The following is a 22,087-nucleotide window of genomic DNA, read 5'->3' as shown; positions in this document are numbered from 1 at the left end:
ATCCAGGAAGTGAACAGGCAGCAGCTTCAGCTGCCCACAGTTTATTTATTTATTTTTATTTATTTCAGGTACTTATATAGTGCCGTCAATTTACGCAGCGCTTTACATATACATTGTACATTCACATCAGTCCCTACCCTCAAGGAGCTTACAATCTAAGGTCCCTAACTCACATTCATACATACTAGGGACAATTTAGACAGGATCCAATTAACCTACCAGCATGTCTTTGGAGTGTGGGAGGAAACCGGAGTACCCGGAGGAAACCCACGCAGGCACAGGGAGAACATGCAAACTCCAGGCAGGTAGTGTCGTGGTTGGGATTCGAACCAGCGACCCTTCTTACTGCTAGGCGAGAGTGCTACCCACTACACCACTGTGCCGCCCAGTTAAAATGGCTGCAGCCAGACTCAGTGGAGGGAGATTTCTGCAGCATATTTGGCAAGTACAGAATCACAGTATATATAAAATAAAATGCGAAGTGGTTGGAGGGAAGCTTCAGAATGGCAAAGATGATTTTATTACAAATTATGTGAGCAGACTGCAGTTCCTCTTTAAGTCTTCACTGTTTTGTAGAGCAATGGTGGCTGCTGCTGCTATGTGAAATTTTCAGGCGTGTCAAATAGTTTGTGCCACTTCTATGCACTGTTGGCAAGGTCACTACAATGTTCTGTGATGACAAAGCCATTGTCATGATTGTCAAACCATTTCATGCAGAACTGACCTTGATATGTATATCCTTTCCAGAACTCTAGCAATGAACTTTATTGTGCCAGTACATTGTTTACAATTCTACAGTAAAGGAATACAGGCAGTCCCCGGGTTACAAACATCCTATTTATAAACAGAGGGAGACAACAGGAAGTGAGAGAAATTCTCCCCCTAGGAAGGAAATTCACTCCTGTTAGGGTTATCGTGGGGGAAAAGGTGTCTCCACTGAAGTTTTATCACCAATCCTTGTTTCCACAACCCAAAATTTTCAAAATCTGATTTTCACAGGGACAGAAAGTGAGGTGCAGTCTTCTGAACAGGGGCACAGATGGCAGAACAAATGTTACAGGGGTGTTAAACCTTCCCTATGCGATCCAAAAAACTTAATTTTTTTTTGGCTCGAGTTACACTTAAAAAATGTACCTGTTCCAACTTGCATAAAAATTCAACTTAAAGCAGAGTTCCAGTCACCGAAATTTTTTTTTTTTTAACAGGCATCCCCTCCCACTGCATTAATAATACACATAAACTATGTGTATATGCTAGTGGATAGTGGTTACTTAAGATTTATCTGATCCTCTTCTGGCCGTTGCCATGCTGAGTGTGGGCATATGAAGTCCACTCGAAACCTTCTCCTGGATAACATATCGAGAGGTGCATGCTGGGTAACCAGCATGCACCTCTCGATCTTGCGCATGCGCAATTCTCTGGTGCTGTTAGCGCTGATTGTTTGTCAAGTTGCTATAACAATGGGCGGCGAGGGAGGAAGGTCTCGCCCCGTTGTTATAGCAACCTAGATAGATCCGCCTTAAATCGCGTCATTTCCTGTCGGGGGGGGGGGGGGGGGGGGAGAAACGCAACTTTTTGACACACACCTGTCCACTTACTCCTGGGAAATAACTCACATTTCCCAGGAGCACGGGCAAGGGAGGAAGTGATGCGGAGCTCCGCGGACCAGTTAGTGGCAGATTAGGAGCCACCACCTAGCAACAGGGCACTTCGGGTAAGTAAAAAAAAAATGTTTTCACTCCATATGTTTGTCATTATTGATCAAGGACTGGGAAAATGTATGGGTGCATGGGTGTTCTCACCTATGCGATCCGATTCCTGTGCGAGTTCACAGTTTGCACTGCAATCTGTGAACCGATCTGGGGGTGTCATTAACAATGTATTGGCACTCGCAGCGGTTCGCAGAAGGCAGCGTGAACTGGCTGCGGGAGAGATGTGGGAACAGGCACTGTAATCGCACTGGTTCCCATATCGCACTAATCTGAACCTAGGCTCAGGGCCCCGTTCACACCAGATGCAGTTCAGTGCGATTTCTTTTTATTTTTTTATTATTTTTCTTTTCTTTTCTTTTCCCTGCACTTAAAATGCATTCACAGTGTTTTCCATGCAATCCAATGGCTCTAGTTCACACCAATGCAGTCAGTTCCAGTCAGTTTCTGCACCTGGAACTGACTGCAGTGGTTTGAACTAGAGCCGTTGGAATACATGGAAAACACTGTGCATGCATTTTTAGGGCCAGTTCACGCCGCAAAATTGCACTCGTACGTTCCGGATCAGTTTTTGCTTGCAGTTCACACCACACGCACTTCCAGTGCAATTTTGATATAATTCACTAGGTTCCAGTACAGTACAGTTTTTTTTTTTTTTTTTCTGCACCGGAAACTGACTGCACTGGTGTGAACTAGAGCCATTGGAATACATGGAAAACACTGCATGCATTTTTAGTGCAGAAAAAAAGTGCACGGAACTGCATCTGGTGTGAACTAGCACCTTAAGAGATAAAGGTGATAAATCGCCTTGGTTTCTTCCCACCCTAAACAGAAGTTCTATATTTGGGTGGAGTTGGTGTTTAGCCTCACAGCACACTTCATTCTACTTGTTTGTTAACACTTCAGCTTCCAAAATTATTGGGATATGGAACTCTTTTCAAAGGTGGGAAATGGCTAGCTCCGGTAATGTCGCAAAGTTATAGTTGGGGCCACATTGAATATTTGTATGTGGTTTTCTTTCTTTCTTTTTTTTTTTATATATCTCTATCTCTATCTCTATCTCTATCTCTATCTCTATCTCTATCTCTATCTCTATCTCTATCCTTAGTAATTATTACAATTCTTAAAGGCTCACTCCACCTTTCCTACCATGTTTCCTACCCCCCGCGGCTCCTGATGGACCAAAACTGGGCGATCCATTGGCACTACATAAACCACCCTCACACCCCCCATTGCGATCCTCTCGTACTAGCGCACACCGCCCCGCCACCAAACACCCCACCCCGTGCGCGCACGATCGATAGCCATACCTTACCGCCGTAGAGGTGCGGGGAACAAATAAAGGAATATTCCTGAACTTGGTTTTATCTCATGGTTACTGTGAAATTGTGTGAATACATAATTGCAGGCATGTTATCTCAGCTTGCAGAGCTTGGATTCATTGAATGAGTTTACCAAAAAATGTAAATATTGCAGAATATACAGCCTCATGCTACATAACTAAGCTCCATTTCGTGCTGAATAAATTAAATAATGTATCTTAAATAGAAAACTTTCTTTAGATTTTTACTCCAAAAGCATTTTATTAAAATACATTTTTTAAAAATCAAAAATTGTTTTTGTTTTTTTGTTTGGTGGTGTTTGTTTTTATTTTTTTTTAACCTCTTGACATTTGGGGGTTATATCTGAATGATGCCTGAGGCTACAGACATCATTCAGATACCGGCATTTTCAGCCGGCGATTCCATACACCATAAGAACGATCATAGCAGCTGTTCCGCCGCTTGATTTAAAAAAAAAAAAAAAAAATTTTTTTTAAAGTGTCAAAATAAAAAATTTTAAGCAAAATTAACAATAAAAAAAAAAAAAAAAAAAAATTTAAAGCGCCCCTGTCCCCGTGAGCTCGCACGCAGAAGCGAACGCATACGTAAGTCCCGCCCACATATGAAAACGGTGTTCAAACCACACATGTGAGATATCGCCGCGAACGTTAGAGCAAGAGCAATAATTTTGGCCCTAGACCTCCTCTGTAACTCAAAACATGTAACCAGTAAAAAATTTTAAAGCGTCGCCTATGGGGATTTTTAAGTACCAAAGTTTGGCGCCATTCCACGAGTGTGTGCAATTTTGAAGCGTGACATGTTAGGTATCTATTTACTCAGCGTAACTTCATCTTTCACATGATGCAAAAAAATTTGGCTAACTTTGCTGTTTTTTTTTTTTTAAAGCATGAAACTGTTTTTTTTTTTTTTTTTTTAAAAAACGCGTTTGAAAAATTGCTGCGCAAATACCGTGCAAGATAAAAAGTTGCAATGACCGCCATTGTATTCTCTAGGGTCTCTGCTAAAAAACATATATAATGTTTGGGGGTTCTATGTAATTTTATAGCAAAGAAATGATAATTTTTGACATGTAGGAGCGAAGTGTCAGAATTGGCCTGGATGCGAAGTGGTTAAAAATATCATTGATTTATATCCACCCTGGCACAGACACCACCAAGAGCCCCGAAAAGAAGTTGAAAGTGGCTGTATTTATTGAGGTGAAGTGAGGCTGGCACTCTAGTAAGCATTTGTGTGTGTAAACGTGAACACATTACAAATATTGATACAGGCCTTTTATGAAGCTTTGCCCAAGCTCAAAAAAGAGGATGTCAGATGAGCCCTTACCATGTGCAGGCCCTGCGTTTTGTTTACAGTTGCATCGTGTGGTTTCTCCTTAGTTGTGTCAAGCTTGCCAAATGTTAATTGGACTGCTAGCTGTTTGGTGACCTTTGGAAACCGAACCATGTAATCCTGGTACAAGCCTGTATAAAAAGCCATGTAGGGTGTTTTGTAGTAGCAACATCACAGATAATAAATGGGGTTCTTTTCATTTAGGCTCCATTCACACCTGGGTGTTTTGAATCGCCACAATAATGCCTGCGATTCAGAATCGCGTCAAAATGCGAGATGTGTTTGCGGTGCCATTTTCTTTAATCGTACATCACAGGACACCGAGCCATAGTTATTACTATGTGGGTTATAGTCCACCTTCAGGTGATGGACACTGGCACTCCCTAAACAGGAAGTTGCCTCCCTATATAACCCCTCCCACTACTGGGAGTATCTCAGTTTTTTCGCCAGTGTCTTAGGTATTGGTCACGAGTAAAGATGTGCTGTGCTCCTCTGGAGCAATCCTTGCTGGGGTCAGCTATGCAGCCGGATCCATTCCAAGTGTCTTTTAAGCTGAATTGGGCGATGCGACGGTGGGGGCGGGGCTTAGTGCGGCGTTGGCGTCCTTTATGCTGGCTGCAAAATTGTCGGAGAGACATAAGAGCAAAGAATAGCATGAAAGAGGTTTTGGTGACGCAGGCATTTCCTATTTGACACATTTACTATTTGCATCAGGCTGAGCATTAATAGCAGCGGCAGTAGCTGGATTATTGCTCAAGCAGTGTATGCGATTTCTTCTGGTAGTACCTCTGCTTTGTGCATCGGGCTATGGTCAGAAGGGGGGATTGACACCCCCCCCAAAAAAAGCTAAAAGGGTCTCCCTCAAGCTCTGGAAAGCCTACTCATCTATACAAATGGCATCCTCCCCTGAGAGGGGGTAGCTGGTCAGAGTGAGCATCGGGGCCATTAAAAGTCTGCAACCGTTTTTAACACTGCAGCCCCTGTTTATTTTATGATTAAAAAAAAAAAAAAAAGTTTAGCGACTTTAATCGCATCCCAGTGTGGGTCAAAATGCGCAGGTTCTCTTCCAATACCCAGGACCCTGTTCACTAAAGCCTCCTCAAGCTGTGCATGCCTTTTCCTGTCCATTCATTGCTGGAAAAGCTTTTTTGTATCTGAGAGGATCGCCCAGATAAGAATTTTTTTTCCCCTCCTAAAAAGTTTTCACACTTTATCCTATGGTGGAGGAAATTCACTCATTTCCGACAGACAATGCTCAAATGCTTAGGGATCCCTTTTTTCTTCTCTGGCAGATTGAGTGTCTCAGCCTGTGCTGACAGTAATTGGTTATCCTGCTCAGCAGGCCCAGGAGGTAGCTTTATGTTTGCAGTAGTTGCTATGAGAGATTCTATCCTTCAGGCCTTGTGCCCTTTCCTTAAGCACCTAGTAAGAAGCCCCTGGCTAGTCTTCCTTTTTGTGGTGCAACAGCTATTTGGGGATGTTTTGGATAATACATCTAAGGAAATTCTAGTGGAAAGTGCCCCTTTTGCCATTTAAGAAAAGGAGTAAATGTATTTTCGTTTTAAAGCTCCTTCTCCTGTGCCAGAGGCATCAGCCTCCAGGCAGTCACGGCTGCTTCCACCGCCAGGTTCAATCGAATAGGGGGAATTCTTCTGCAGTTCTCAAGGATCTGGCAGGAAGAGTGTTGAGACTAATGGGGAACGTCCTCAATAGCTCCAGGGTACAAACTGGAGTTCCAAGAGTTTTTTTTTTTTCATGGTGCCAAATCCAAATGGACATTCTAGATCTCAAAAATCTAAATTCAGTTCCTGAATATAACCACTCTTTTTTCGTATGGAGTCAATCCAAATCGGTTATCTCCATCCTGCAAGGAGGAGAACTTCTAGTGTCAATCGACATCAAAGATGCATACCTCCATGTGCCTATTTCCTCGCTCACTAGTAATATCTACTTTTCAAGGTGGAAGATCTTCATTTTCAGTGTGTAGCTCTGCTTTCCGGTCCAGCTACTGCACCTTGAGTGTTTACAAAGGTTCTGGCCCCTCTTCTAGCTAGATTAAGAGCCCAAGGTATAACGATTATAGTTTACCTGGACGATCTGTTCTTGATAGACCAGTCGGTAGCCCGCATAGACCAAAGTATGGTCACCACATTCAACTACCTGGAATATCTAGGTCGGATTCTCAACCTAAGAGAAATCCTCTATAAAACCATGAAGAAGGCTAAAATACATGGGTCCGTTCATAGGTACACCCAGAAAAGGGTATTCTTACCCCAGGCAAAGATCAGCGCCATAAAGGAACTGATTTAGGTGGTCGAAGCAAGATGAATTTCTTCTATTCAACTTTGCATGAGGTTGTTGGGAAAGATGGTGGCTTCATTCGAAGCTGTTCTTTATGCTCAGTTTCATTCAAGACTGCTGCAAAACAGTATCCTATCGGCTTGGAACAAAGGGTTCAAGCTCTACATACCCAATGTGTCTGACTCCAAAGCCTACGGCCACATCACCCTGATGGCGCCCGATCTCGTCTGATCTTGGAGGCTAAGCAGGATCAGGCCTGGTTAGTACCCGGATGAGAGACCACCTGGAAATACCAGGTGCTGTAGGCTGGGTGCACCAGAGCCTCAGTTTATGGTTAATATCCACAAATCTACTAAGGGGAAAATCCTTCCTTCAGTTACCTGGGAAGTGGTAACAACATATGCCAACCTTTTTTGTTTTAGGTTGGGGAACAGTCCTGGAAGAGGCAACTGTCCAAGAGAAGTGGCCCAGATCAGAAATGGCCTTGCCCATTAACATTTTAGAAATTCAGGCAGAGCTCTTGGTCCTGAGGGCCTGAACGTTCAGTTTACGGTATTGTCCTGCCAGGATTCAATCTGATAATGCCACAGCAATGGCATATAATAATCACCAAGGGGGCACAAGAAGTTGTGCGGCCCAGAGAAAGGTGAATCATATCCTATCTTGGGCAGAAAACAATGTACTTTGCCTATCGCCAGTCTTCATTCTAGGAATAGAAAATTGGCAGGCAGACTATTTGAGTCACCAGCAGTTGTTCCCGGGAGAATGGTTAATTCACCCCAATATTTTCCTGTCAATTTGTCAAAAATGGAGGATCTCAGACATACCTGTAGATTTGTTTGCATCCAGGTTCAACAAAGAAATCGTCAAATTTGTGTCAAGAACAAAGGATCCGCTAGCATGCGGAACAGATGCCTTGCTATTCCTGTGAAATCGGTTCTCCACTTTTTTTTGCATTCCCTCCTATTCTGCCTGCGTCCAGGACTTCTTCACAGGATCAAGCAGGAAGGGAAATCGTTGAGTCTTGTGGCCTCCAGTGGGGCCCAGGAAAACTTGGTATGCAGAGATCGTAAAGGATGCAGTAGGGGGACCCATGGACCCTACCATCACGGCCAGACAGTGTAAAAATTGAAAGCGGCCTTCATCCCTCTGTGCTTGCGCACAAAAGCAAACCCATATGCAAGTCCCGCGCGCATATGTAAACGGTGTTCACACCACACATGTGGTATTGTCGAACTTCAGGTGTGTGTGTGTGTGTGTGTGTGGTGTTTTTTTTTTTTTTTTTTTTTTTTTAAGTGTATCCCCCCCCCCCCCCAAAAAAAAAATATGCGTTTGAAAAACTGTTGTGCAAACACTGTGTCACATAAAATAATTGCAACGATCACCATTTTATTCCCTAGGGTCTCTGCTAAAATAAATTATTTTAATGTTTTGGGGTTAAGTAGTTTTCTAGCAAAAAATACTGTTTTAAACTTGTAAACAAAAAGTGCCATTAAAGGTCTGGTCTTCAAGTGGTTAATAATTTCTAAAAGATTTAAGTGCTTGTCTGTCCTGCAACACATCTATGAATTTTCCATGGTCTTTATAGCTGCATGCGTTAAATGTTGCATGATATAGATTGAGAGCAGTTTACTTCTGACTATCTAGAAATCAATCCCTGGAGATCATTTTTGTAAAGCCTAACCAATCGACCTATTTACTAACAGGTCCCATAAGCCAGCTCTAGATTGATTGCTTGTGTGTATCTATTGTAGCAGACTAGAGTTAAATGGTATATGTGAGCAATGTCAGGAACTGGTGTTATGTGGTTAGCCCTTACTGTCAGTAGCAAGGAACTTTACACATTTTGCAAACGAAACCTTTTTTTGTGTGTGAGATCGCAGTCTACTGCCGCTTTTTATGTGTTTTCTCAGAGTGATAAAAAAAAAAAAAAAAAAATATATATATATATGCTGGCTGTGATATTTTTTAGCCTGTACTCCAGCTCTGCCCCCAGGCAGTATGTGTTGCTGCAATACTCTTAGTTCCATTCCCATTGTTTGTCAGCAGTGTAGAGAGCTCTTTACAACGGCTTGCTTTTAGCAGATATTTCATGAATGCTCGCAAGCCTCGCAGGCCAATTTTTATGTGTTTACAGTTTTGTGAGCTGAGATCCGGAATACACTATATTACCAAAAGTATTGGGACGCCTGCCTTTACACACACATGAACTTTAATGGCGTCTTAATCTGTAGGGTTTGCTATTGAGTTGGCCCACCCTTTACAGCTATAACAGCTTCAACTCTTCTGGGAAGGCTGTCCACAAGGTGTAGGTGCATATCAATGGGAATGTTTGACCATTCTTCCAGAAGCACATTTGTGAGGTCAGGTACTCATGTTGGATGAGAAGGCCTGGCTCACAGTCTCCGCTTTAATTCATCCTAAAGGGAGAGAGAGGATAGCTGTCCTCTTGACAACGTGTATTGGGGTGTGGCAACTTGTGTTCCCTGCTCTAATTCATTCCAAAGGTGTTCTATCCGGTTGAGGTCAGGACTCTGTACAGGCCAGTCAAGTTCCTCCACCCCAAACTCGCTCATACATGCCTTTTATGGACCTTTGTGCACTGGTCCAAATCATTTGGTGGAGGGAGGATTATGGTGTGGGGTTGTTTTTCATTGGTTGGGCTTGGCCTCTTAGTTCCAATAAAGGGAACTCTTAAGGAGTCAGCATACCAAGACATTTTGGACAATTTCATGCTCCTAACTTTGTGGGAACAGTTTGAGGATGGCTCCTTGTGCACAAAGCAAGGTCCATAAAGACATGGATGAGCGAGTTTGGGGTGAAGGAACTTGACTGACCTGCACAGAGTCCTGACCTCAACCCGATAGAACACCTTTTGGAATGAATTAGAATGGGGAACACAAGTGGCCGCACCCCGATACGCGTTGTCAAGAGGACGACTATCTCCTCCCTCTCCCTCTCCGCTCATCTGCTTACTTTCCACCCTTTGTGCTTCAAGACTCGTTTTTGACTTGTGTTCCCCGATCGTAAGATGTCACGCTCTGGTGTTTCCATCCACCAGCTCCGGTCGGTGGTTGTCCCGGTGGCCTCTCAGTCCCTTCCTTGTTCTGTGGTTCATACCCCTTAAAAGTTTCCACATTGTCATATTACAACCAAAAACGTAAATGTATAAAAGTGTCTTATACTGAGATTAAAACTCACACAGGTGGACTCTCTTGACTAATTAGGTGACTTCTGAAGGCAATTGGTACCACTGGATTTTAGTTAGGGGTATCAGAGTAAAGGGGGTGGATACAAATGCACACCACACTTTTCACATATTTATTTGTAAAACAATGTTTGAAAAACATTTATTTTCCTTCCACTTCACAATTTATGTGCCACTATGTGTTGTCTATAGCAGTGGTCATCAACCCTGTCCTCGGGGCCCACTAACAGGCCAGGTTTGCAAGATAACTGAAATACATGACAGGTGATATCATTTGCTGCTCAGTGATTGCAGTATTCTAGTCTTCATCTCCCCAAGGTAATACATAAAACCTGGCCTGTTAGTGGGCCCTGAGGACAGAGTTGACCACTGATCTATAGCACATAAAATCCCAATAAAATACATTTACGTTTTTGGTTGTAACATGACAAAATGTGTAAAATCTCATGGAGTATGAATACTTCTTCAAGGCACTGTATATAAGTACCTGTAAAAAGAACATGTCTGTGTGCAATGGAATTGCCTGATACTGATGAAGACCACCTTTCTTTACACTAAATCCTGTTCTATGGAGGCCACACAAGTTACTTTTTTGGCTAAAAATGTTCCAAATGACATGGATCAAAAGGTTTCTAGTGTGTACAGGTATATGCTGCATAAATGTATTAGGCTGGGTTCACACTGGTCCGACAAACGCTCCGACATTGGGAGCTCATGTCGCATGACGTGTGAAATTTAATGTTTCCCTATGGGAGCCGTCCTAACTGGTCCGACACAAGTCGTTCCGACTTTAGAAATGCTCCCTGTACTACTTTGGTCCGACTTTGATCCTACTTCAGCCTATTGACTATCATTGAAGTCGGATCAAAGTCGGATTGCCGTCTTGCATGATCCGACTTCGGCACGCGACTTGTGCTCAGATGTTCTTGAGGGGGAACTCCGCGCCAAATTTTAAATAAAAAACCGGCATGGGTTCCCCCTCCAAGAGCATACCAGGCCCTTGGGTCTGGTATGGACCTTGAGGGGAACCCCCTACGCCAAAAAAAAACGGCGTGGGGGGTCGCCCCCAATCCATACCAGACCCTTATCCGAGCACGCAGCCCGGCCGGACAGGATTGGGGGTGGGGACGAGCGAGCGCCCCCCCCCCCCCTCCTGAACCGTACCAGGCCGCATGCCCTCAACATGGGGGGTGGTGCCTTGGGGGAGGGGGCGCGCTGCGGCCCCCCCACCCCAAAGCACCTTGTCCCCATGTTGATGAGGACAAGGGCCTCTTCCCGACAACCCTGGCCGTTGGTTGTCAGGGTCTGCGGGCGGGGGCTTATCGGAATCCGGGAGCCCCCTTTAATAAGGGGGCCCCCAGATCCCGGCCCCCCACCCTATGTGAATGAGTATGGGGTACATCGTACCCCTACCCATTCACCTAGGGAAAAAGTGTCAATTAAAAAAAAACACTACACAGATTTTTAAAGTAATTTATTAGACAGCTCCGGGGGTCTTCTTCCGACTTCGGGGATCTCTCCGGTTCTTCTCCGCGCTCTCCGGGTCTTCTGCCGGGCTCCTCCACTCTCTTCTGCTCTTTTGCCGCTCTTTTGCTATAGCGAAGGAGCCCGGTCTTCAATCTTCTGCCTTCTGCTCTCTTCTCCTGATGTTGACACGACGCTCTCTGGGGCTGGAATGCACTCTGAGCGCTCCGCTCTGACTTATATAGGTGGTGACCACGCCCCCTTATGCCGTCACAGTCCCTGGGCATGCTGGGACTGTGACGTTTTAGGGGGCGTGGTCATCACCCGATGACCACGCCCCCTTATGCCGTCATAGTCCCAGCATGCCCAGGGACTGTGACGGCATAAGGGAGCGTGGTCACCACCTATATAAGTCAGAGCAGAGCGCTCAGAGTGTATTCCAGCCCCAGAGAGCGTCGTGTCAACATCAGTAGAAGAGAGCAGAAGGCAGAAGATTGAAGACCGGGCTCCTTCGCTATAGCAAAAGTGCGGCAAAAGAGCAGAAGAGAGCGGAGGAGCCCGGCAGAAGGTCCGGAGAGCGCGGAGAAGAACCGGAGAGACCCCCGAAGAGAAGAAGGCAGCAGACCGGGCTCCTCCGCTATAGCAAAAGAGCAGAAAATAGCGGAGGAGCCCGGCAGAAGACCCGGAGAGCGCGGAGAAGAACCGGAGAGACCCCCGGAGCTGTCTAATAAATTATTTTAAAAATCTGTGTAGTGTTTTTTTTTAATTGACACTTTTTCCCTAGGTGAATGGGTAGGGGTACGATGTACCCCATACTCATTCACATAGGGTGGGGGGCCGGGATCTGGGGGCCCCCTTATTAAAGGGGGCTCCCGGATTCCGATAAGCCCCCGCCCGCAGACCCCGACAGCCAACGGCCAGGGTTGTCGGGAAGAGGCCCTTGTCCTCATCAACATGGGGACAAGGTGCTTTGGGGTGGGGGGGCCGCAGCGCGCCCCCTCCCCCAAGGCACCACCCCCCATGTTGAGGGCATGCGGCCCGGTACGGTTCAGGAGGGGGGGGGGCGCTCGCTCGTCCCCACCCCCATTCCTGTCCGGCCGGGCTGCGTGCTCGGATAAGGGTCTAGTATGGATTGGGGGCGACCCCCCCATGCCGTTTTTTTCGGCGTAGGGGGTTCCCCTCAAGGTCCATACCAGACCCAAGGGCCTGGTATGCTCTTGGAGGGGGAACCCATGCCGGTTTTTTATTTAAAATTTGGCGCGGAGTTCCCCCTAATACCAAACAATGCCGGGCATTGGCGGGGATCCAAGTCGGATCCCCGTTCATTGAAAGTCGGACACATGCCGGCTTCATGTCGCAGGGCAAAGTCGGATCCAAAGTAGGACGGCTGTCCTGTCGCACCAGTGTGAACCCAGCGTAAAAGAGGTTTTTGTACCTGGTGTTAGATGAACTTTCCCTTGAAATGCTGTAAAAGATAATTTTCCAGCTGATGATTAACTAGTTGTGGAATGTATGTGAAGACTCTGACCTAGAAGTGTAAGGTGATGAGCTTTGTCAATCTTTTACATTCCTGTGCCTTCTGGGTTACTACATAGTTTAAAAAAAAAAGAATGTAGAACTCCTACAGCTAGTGGGCTTACCTGTATATTACTCTCTGCATAACCAGTTGGTTTGCTTTACATATTGAGTAATTTTGGCCGAGGAAGGTTTTTTTGTTTTTCATGACTTATCTATGCCCCCCCCCCTTTCAACTCACAGCTTCAAAGCCTTTCCTGCAGCAGTTTATTATTGTGAACATAATTGCTATGAATTACCCAATTCTTTGGTAAAATTAAAAAGATGAGTATATGGAGAGAAAATAGATTCCAAACATGTCAAGCCTTTAAGTGATTCTAAAGGCTCGCTTTTTTTTATTTTGTAAAAGTTAACAAACCTGTCACACTTACAATTGTTTTGCACAGAGCAGCCCCAATCCCCCTCTTGTTGGGTTCCCCACTGGCGCCCCTGGCTCCTCCCCCTCTCATTGAGTTCCCCCATAGCAAGCTGCTTGCTCTGAGGGTACTCGTGCGTGCTCGCTCCTTAGACAAGGAAGTCAAACCTACTTCTTCTTTTTTTTTTTTTAACATATCTTTATTGCCATAGCATAGTGCAGGTGACAGGTTCTCCTACACCTCCTGCACACTGCACATATGTTGCAACAAGAGAGGTAAGCTTTAGAGCCGGTTCACACGGGCGACTTGTCAGGCGACCTAGCCGCCTGACAAGTCGCCTCCCGTTCTGTACAATGGAACCGTTCTAATAGGAGCGACGCAAGTCGCTCCGACGTAGAAAAAGGTTCCTGTACTACTTCGGGGGCGACTTGGGGTGACTTGCATAGACTTCTATACAGAAGTCGTTTTGCAAGTCGCCGCAGAAGTCGTTTGCAGGTTGCCTCGCTGAGGCGACCTGCAAGTCGTGCCGCCCCTGTGTGAACCGGGGCTTACTGCCCAGCCGCCACACAAAGCCAACCACAGTGGCAGGAGGTTGTGTGCTGAGAGCGCCAACACACCGACCAAGCTTTCGCTGACAGCTCTTGGTAAAGGTGCCCTGCTGTATCTCGATCATGTGACTATTGAGAGCCAGTCACTTTGGTCCCATGATACAACAGCCACACCACCTATAAAAATATTAAAAATATTAAATAACAAATATGTTATGCATGCCTTCCCTGTGCAGTTTTTTTGCACAGAGCAGCTCTGATCCTCTCCTTTGTGGGTTCCCCCCCGCCCGTGCTCCTGGCTCCTCCCCCTCGAGCAGTGCCACCAGAGGCAGCTGCTTGCCCTGTGGGCACCACTGGGGATAAAACAAAGGCACCACTCTAAGTGCAGTAAGACTCAAAATGTTTAATGAAAAGCTGTAAAAGCGGTACTCACAAGGGTACAATGTAAACAAGCTTATTGGCAGAAAACTGCCGGATATCCTGGGAGTGTGTCTGATTCGGGTGCTGGATGGCGGTGGTCTCCGGTGAACAGGCTGTGCTGATGGATGCCGACACTTCCTGTCGTTGGAACGCACGCTGACAACCAGGGGGATGAAGTCACTTCCGGAATCAGGAACGAATAGGCGACGCGTTTGCGGAGCTACGCTCCTTCTTCAGGCCTAACGTGGGCTGTGATAGACCGAGGCTTATACAGCCAGTGGACAGCGCTGGTAGGTTGAAAAAGCACTCTGTGCATTAGGTAATATTGCGATCGTTCATAGCATGGCACAACAATTAAAAACATGACTAATTCGAATATCAGATATCAAAGAAAGGATGAATTACATAATACAATCTGAAAACAAACAACTACAAAGGAATGTATGTGTGTATTGAAGTGAAAGCAATGAGAAACCATTTGGGGGGCATGTTAAAAGCACTGCTGGTGCTGTGTAGACCAAGGACCTGGACAAACAAGAGGTTGCACATGATGCTGATAGTAGAAGAAAACAATCAGGAGTGATGTATATGATGGGAAAATTAGGAATGAGGATGAATATAAAAATTTTAAAAAATAAATATGAAAATAGAAATAAAAATAAGAGTAAAAAATAAATAAAAGAGAGAATAAAAATAAATGAAAAATGTAAAAATAAAATTTAATAATAATTTTTAATAATGTAAAAATAAGAATGAATATGAAAAATAAAAAATGTGATGATAAATGGAAATAAGAATAATAAATAAAAATACAACTAAGAGTGAAAATAAAATTGGAAATGACGTTATAATAAAAAAGGAAATAAATGGAAATAATTAAAAAAATGAGAACAAAGTTGGGAATGCGCAGCACCTCATATAACAAATGCTAGGGGTGACTAGTGGGCCTAATAGTGTGGCACTGATCAAGTGGAATTGTAATGATACAAAAGGGGAAAGCAACAGGGAGAAAAAAGGGAGTAGGATCAGTATTTATTTATATAACATATACCTGCAAATGGTATTACAAGCTGGTGGCACCAATATGGAAAAGAAAGTAAAAAAAAAAGAGGAAAGTTAAAGAAAAGGAAAAGGAAAAAAAAAGGAAAGACCCATTAGGGTCTTGTAAAATGGGCATATAATGTATACACTGTGGAAATATAAACTTGAGAAGATACCCTATATCAGTGATGGTGAACCTTGGCACCCCAGATGTTTTGGAACTACATTTCCCATGATGCTCATGCACTCTGCAGTGTAGTCAAGCATCATGGGAAATGTAGTTCCAAAACATCTGGGGTGCCAAGGTTCGCCATCAATGCCCTATATGAAGAAAGGGGAAAAAAAAAGGGGGGGGGAGAGGGGGAATTGAGTGTATAAGGAAGTAGAAAGAACTTGTAAAATGGTGGAAAATTGTTGACAGGAGGTGATGAAGAGTCAGATTAGGCTACTCGCCTCTATTTCCTCGTTCAAACCTCCGGGGGCAAGGGAGTCCAAAGCCAAAGTGTAAATCCAGTACGTTTCCCTCTGACAGAGGCATTTAAAGCGCTCTGCCAGTGGGAACGCATCGGAGATGGACTCAATAGTCCAGACTCTGAGACCAGATGAGGAGTGAACACTTTCTCAAAAGACACGCACAGTGTCCCCCTCCACTTTCTCAAAAAAACATGATTACTCCTCATCTGGTCTCAGAGTCTGGATTATTGAGTCCATCTCCGGTGCGTTCCCACTGGCAGAGCGTTTTAAACGACTCTGTCAGGGGGAAACCTACTGGATTTACACTTTGGACTCCCTTGGTGAGTAGCCTAATCTGACTACTTCCCCTCTTCATCACCTCCTGTTAACACTGTTTCACCAATTTATAAGTTCTTTCTACATCCTTATACACTCAATTTCCCCCCCCCCCTTTTTTTTCTTCATATAGGGTATATTTTTAAGTTTATATTTCCACAGTGTATACATTATATGCCCATTTTACAAGACCCTATGTGTCTTTACTTTTTTCTTTTTTCTTTTCCTTTTAATTTTCCTTTTTTTATTTCCTTTTTTTTCTTTCCTTTTTTTTTTTTTTTTTTTTTTCCTTTTCCATATTGGTGCCGCTAGCTTTTAATACCATGTACAGGTTATATAAATATACTGATCCCACTCCCTTTTTTCTCCCTGTTGCTTTCCCCTTTTGTATCATTACATTTGCACTTGATCAGTGCCACACTATTAGGCCCACTAGTCACCCCTAGCATTTGTTATGAGGTGCTGCGCATTCCCAACTTTGTTCTCATTTGTTTAATTATTTCCAACCTATTTCCATTTATTTCCTTTTTTTATTATAACTTAATTTCCGATTTTTATTTTCACTCTTAGTTGTTTTTATTATTCTTATTCTCATTTCCATTTATCACATTTTTTATTTTTCGTATTCATCTTCATTCTTTTCTTTTTACTCTATTATTAATATTTTATTTTTACATTTTTCATTTATTTTTATTTCTTTTATTTATTTTTTACTCTTATTTTTATTTCTATTTTCATATTTATTTTTTATTTTTATTTCTATTTTCATATTTATTTTTTATTTTTATATTCATCCTCATTCCTAATTTTCTTATCATATACATCACTCCTGATTGTTTTCTTCTACTATCAGCATCATGTGCAACCTCTTGTTTGTCCAGGTCCTTGGTCTACTCAGCACCAGCAGTGCTTTTAACATGCCCCCAATTGGTTTCTCATTGCTTTCACTTCAATACACACATACATTCCTTTGTAGTTGTTTGTTTTCAGATTGTATTATGTAATTCATCCTTTCTTTGATATCTGATATTCGAATTAGTCATGTTTTTAATTGTTGTGCCATGCTATGAACGATTGCAATATTACCTAATGCACCGAGCGCTTTTTCAACCTATCAGCGCTGTCCACTGGCTGTATAAGCCTTGGTCTATCACAGCCCACGTTAGGCCTGAGGAAGTAGCGTAGCTCCACAAACGCGTCGCCTATTCGTTCCTGATTCCGGAAGTGACTTCATCCCCCTGGTTGTCAGCGTGCGTTCCAGCGACAGGAAGTGTCGGCATCCATCGGCACAGCCTGTTCACCGGAGACCACCGCCATCCAGCACCCGAATCAGACACACTCCCAGGATATCCGGCAGTTTTCTGCCAATAAGCTTGTTTACATTGTACCCTTGTGAGTACCGCTTTTACAGCTTTTCATTAAACATTTTGAGTCTTACTGCACTTAGAGTGGCGCCTTTGTTTTATCCCCAGTGTGCCCAGAAGATTCCTTCTTTTCTTCAACGGGGCTGTTTTCTATAGTTGCTATTTCTCCATGAACTATATGGACATTATTAGAGCCAATATGGACGTTATTACAGTCAATGTTTTTTATATTTTTTACACTTTACCATCCCCTACTATTAACCATCTTGTATACTAGTTCCCCACTGGGAACAACAGGACTGGGGGTTTACACTGTGTTGGGCTCAGCGCTCACTCTAGTCACGTGTTGCTGTCCTGTGGGCACCGCTGCCCGCTCGCTCCTGAGCCGCTGCTGTGTGTTTTCATAAGACCTGTAGAGCCACGGCTCGCTCCCACCCTTCCTGGGTACTCGCCAGCCTAGGGATCCAGCTCTGTCATCATCAGGGTCGTTTCTTCACCTGTCTTGGGGTCCTCGGCGCTGCCATCTTGACTGTGATTAGTCAGCTGTGACTTTCTACTGGCTCACAGATGTCTCCCCTCTGTGCATACTCGAATTCCGCTGCACTTTCTGAATGAGCCTGGACTCTAAAATGTAATCATAGGCAGTGTTTACTATTTTGTGATCGATATGATTCGCCATCACAGGGATCATAGGGCACAGAGCCACTCTGGTTGGCTCAGCACCATTTATAAATGGCAGTTTACCCGTTTTTTTATTTTTTTTTTTTCAGGGCTGAAGTTGGGCTTTTAAATTATTTATAGCCAATCACTTGGAAATAGTAGAAAGTGTCTGCATGCCTGTCAGCAGCATGGCTTACATTTGTTTGTATAATGGACAGGTTTATCGACATGGTTTTTCATATCTCATGTTTTGCTGCAGAGTGGCCACTGTTTATTTTGAATGATAACCAGATAAATTGCCGAGAAGGAAGTCATGGGGAAATACCCTCACTGAACAACGGTGCCATACTCTGCAAAACAAAGCGCATTGATCACAAAGGTTAATTGTAACGTTGACGTGACTTTGCAACATCATTATCGTCAGTGTTAGACTATTCTTGTTACTTTACCCCCAAGCTGTTTTATTAATTCCTGTTCTTAAATTTTCCATGCGTTACTATATTAGGAAGTTTTATTATTCGTAACAATAAATGCTCAGGTTTTTTTTTTTTTTTTTTTTAATATGGAGCAGTATTGCTTTACTGTGACATTCTTAGCCCCGTTTTCTTACAAATGCACATTAAGGTCCATCTATTTTGGGATGTCGGTAAATGAGGTTGGAGGAGCCAGCTGCACAAACTCATGGTGATTGAATAAACTACACGTCTAAACACCAACATACTCACTCACAGGGATATATATATATATATATATATATATATATATATATATATATATATATATCTCTATCGTGTGTATATATTTATATATATATATACCGTGTGTGAGTATGTATGTGTGTGTGTGTGTGTGTGTATATATATATATATATATATATATATATATATATATATATATATATATATATATATATATATATATATATATATAATATTTATATTTTTTTAAATTTTATTTATTATATATATTTTTTTTTTTTTTAATTTGGGTGCCCTTCCTGGCCCATATTTTTGCCGTAGACCAGCTTGGAAATACTTCTACCTTCAAAAGCCATGGTTTTGTACCATACAGAAGATACCTCAGTCTCTTGTATGGAACTGTAATTGCTATTTGGGGCTATGCACACTGCAGTTATTACACCTCCGGGATCGCAAAGGGTCATAGTTGGTCATCTGTGTCTCTAAGGATTGTTGAACTGGTTGGACAACTCGGGGGGTTGGCGTATGCACCCAGAATGTCCTCAACTTGATGAAGTTGACACTTCCCACTCTCAACCAATTTTCAGAATGCCTTAGATCTTTTCTTTAAGCTTTATACAAAGCTAAGGAATCTGAGGAATCGTGAAAGTGTGATATGGGTTGATGACTCCATGAGGTTGTGAGCGTTTAAGTGAAATCACATCAGTCCAAACTGTATTTAAGGTCAAAGCAGCCCACTATTTATTCAAAAGGAAAACAAATTTCACAAACTAGTTGCTTATGCAGAATTTCTTCTCTGGCGACCATACATGTTAACCCACCTGGCTGCACTTAAGCAGCACCCCTGCTGTTAGCACTGGTCTCCCAGACCATGGGTTCTTGCACAGCTCTCAAGTACTCAACTTCCTCCAGCCCCCTGGACTGGCTAGTCACCTCTGCTTTCCCAGTCACTCCATACCCGTGCAGTTGTTCTGACTCGCCCCCCCCACTATAGGGTCTCATCTCCGGAGTAGGTTACCCCACCTGCCTGGAGTACACCACCATCTTCACACAGAGACCCCATCTCCAAATGGTAGCAACTGCCCTGAGCCCTTATTGGACCTGGCTTAAAACGACCCTGCACACCTGTGCACTCACAAACTCTGCAGACGTCCAGCTAAAACACATTATTTAAGGTTTTGTCCCACCAGACACTTTAAAGCCTTCAAACTCCAGGCCCCGATCCAAGATTATAAAACCCAGAGAAAACGCAAAAAACTCTTTCTTCGCTCACAATACATACATTGGAGCCTTCCAAACCATAACTTTGGGAATCCTGTGTCCTTTCCATATCCCTTACTTAATCTCACACCATGGTCAACCTTTACATAGTAAATGATACCCCATCATCGGTATCAGTGGGAGGAATAGTGCCCTATTGTTGGTGTCTGGGGGAGGAATAGTGCCCTATTCATGTCTGGGGGAGGAATAGTGCCCTATTGTTGGTGTCTGGGGGAGGAATAGTGCCCTATTGTTGGTGTCTGGGAGAGGAATAGTGCCCTATTGTTGGTGTCTGGGGGAGGAATAGTGCCCTATTGTTGGTGTCTGGGGGAGGAATAGTGCCCTATTGTTGGTGTCTGGGGAGGAATAGTGCCCTGTTGGTGTCTGGGGGAGGAATAGTGCCCTATTGTTGGTGTCTGGGGGAGGAATAGTGCCCTATTGGTGTCTGGGGGAGGAATAGTGCCCTATTGTTGGTGTCTGGGGGAGGAATAGTGCCCTATTGTTGGTGTCTGGGGGAGGAATAGTGCCCTATTGTTGGTGTCTGGGGGAGGAATAGTGCCCTATTGTTGGTGTCTGGGGGAGGAATAGTGCCCTATTCATGTCTGGGGGAGGAATAGTGCCCTATTGTTGGTGTCTGGGGGAGGAATAGTGCCCTATTGTTGGTGTCTGGGAGAGGAATAGAGTGCCCTATTGTTGGTGTCTGGGGGAGGAATAGTGCCCTATTGTTGGTGTCTGGGGGAGGAATAGTGCCCTATTGTTGGTGTCTGGGGGAGGAATAGTGCCCTATTGTTGGTGTCTGGGGGAGGAATAGTGCCCTATTGTTGGTGTCTGGGGGAGGAATAGTGCCCTATTGTTGGTGTCTGGGGGAGGAATAGTGCCCTATTGTTGGTGTCTGGGGGAGGAATAGTGCCCTATTGTTGGTGTCTGGGGGAGGAATAGTGCCCTATTGTTGGTGTCTGGGGGAGGAATAGTGCCCTATTGTTGGTGTCTGGGGGAGGAATAGTGCCCTATTGGTGTCTGGGGGAGGAATAGTGCCCTATTGTTGGTGTCTGGGGGAGGAATAGTGCCCTATTGTTGGTGTCTGGGGGAGGAATAGTGCCCTATTGTTGGTGTCTGGGGGAGGAATAGTGCCCTATTGTTGGTGTCTGGGGGAGGAATAGTGCCCTATTGTTGGTGTCTGGGGGAGGAATAGTGCCCTATTGTTGGTGTCTGGGGGAGGAATAGTGCCCTATTGTTGGTGTCTGGGGGAGGAATAGTGCCCTATTGTTGGTGTCTGGGGGAGGAATAGTGCCCTATTGTTGGTGTCTGGGGGAGGAATAGTGCCCTATTGTTGGTGTCTGGGGGAGGAATAGTGCCCTATTGTTGGTGTCTGGGGGAGGAATAGTGCCCTATTGTTGGTGTCTGGGGGAGGAATAGTGCCCTATTGTTGGTGTCGGGGGGGGGATGGTGCCCCAATGTTTGTGTCATTGGGGGGAATGGTTCCATAATGTTGGTGTTGGTAGGAGGAATAGTGCCCCATCATTGGTATTAGTGGGAGGAATAATCACCCATCATTGGGAAGAATAGTGCCCCATCATTTGTATTAGTGCCCTATCTTTGGTATTAGTCGGAGGCATAGTCGCCCATTATTGGTATCAGTGGGAAGAATAATGTTCCATCTTTGGTATTGGTGGCTGGAATGGTCCCCTAAGGGCTGAATAAAGGCCAACAAAGGGCCACATTCAGCCCACTTGCTGTAGTTTGGAGACCCCTGTGGTACACTGTACCTCAGATGTGTTTTAGCTCTAGTGTATCTGTTTTGGCATGTCGTTTAGAATGAGTTTTAACACACTGCGCCCCTCCACCTGTCTCCTCGCCAGACGATGAATCCGCATCATCCCCCGCAGGGAGCTGAAATGCTAGCTTAGCAAGTACCATTCTGGAAAGCTGTGTGTGTCACAAGAATTGCTGCTCGTAGCCTTATAAATTGTCTAACACATGGAACAATGAAATACAGTGAGTAAAGACACCCCCCCACCTTCC

General features: G+C 44.2%; 1 protein-coding gene and 1 pseudogene across 1 annotated transcript in view; both read left to right on the top strand.

Moving 5' to 3' along the window:
• Window positions 1-22,087, top strand: part of WNK3 (WNK lysine deficient protein kinase 3) — a 207,774-nt gene that overhangs the window by 44,466 nt on the left and 141,221 nt on the right. The gene's annotated exons all lie outside the window — the stretch shown is intronic.
• LOC141109172 (5S ribosomal RNA) lies at window positions 6,872-6,990 on the top strand (annotated as a pseudogene).

The sequence above is a fragment of the Aquarana catesbeiana genome, linkage group LG09 (genome assembly GCF_042186555.1).
Source record: "Aquarana catesbeiana isolate 2022-GZ linkage group LG09, ASM4218655v1, whole genome shotgun sequence".
Classification (NCBI taxonomy): domain Eukaryota; kingdom Metazoa; phylum Chordata; class Amphibia; order Anura; family Ranidae; genus Aquarana; species Aquarana catesbeiana.
Note: the sequence above shows the minus strand (reverse complement) of the source record. Positions and strands in the feature narration are given on the sequence as shown.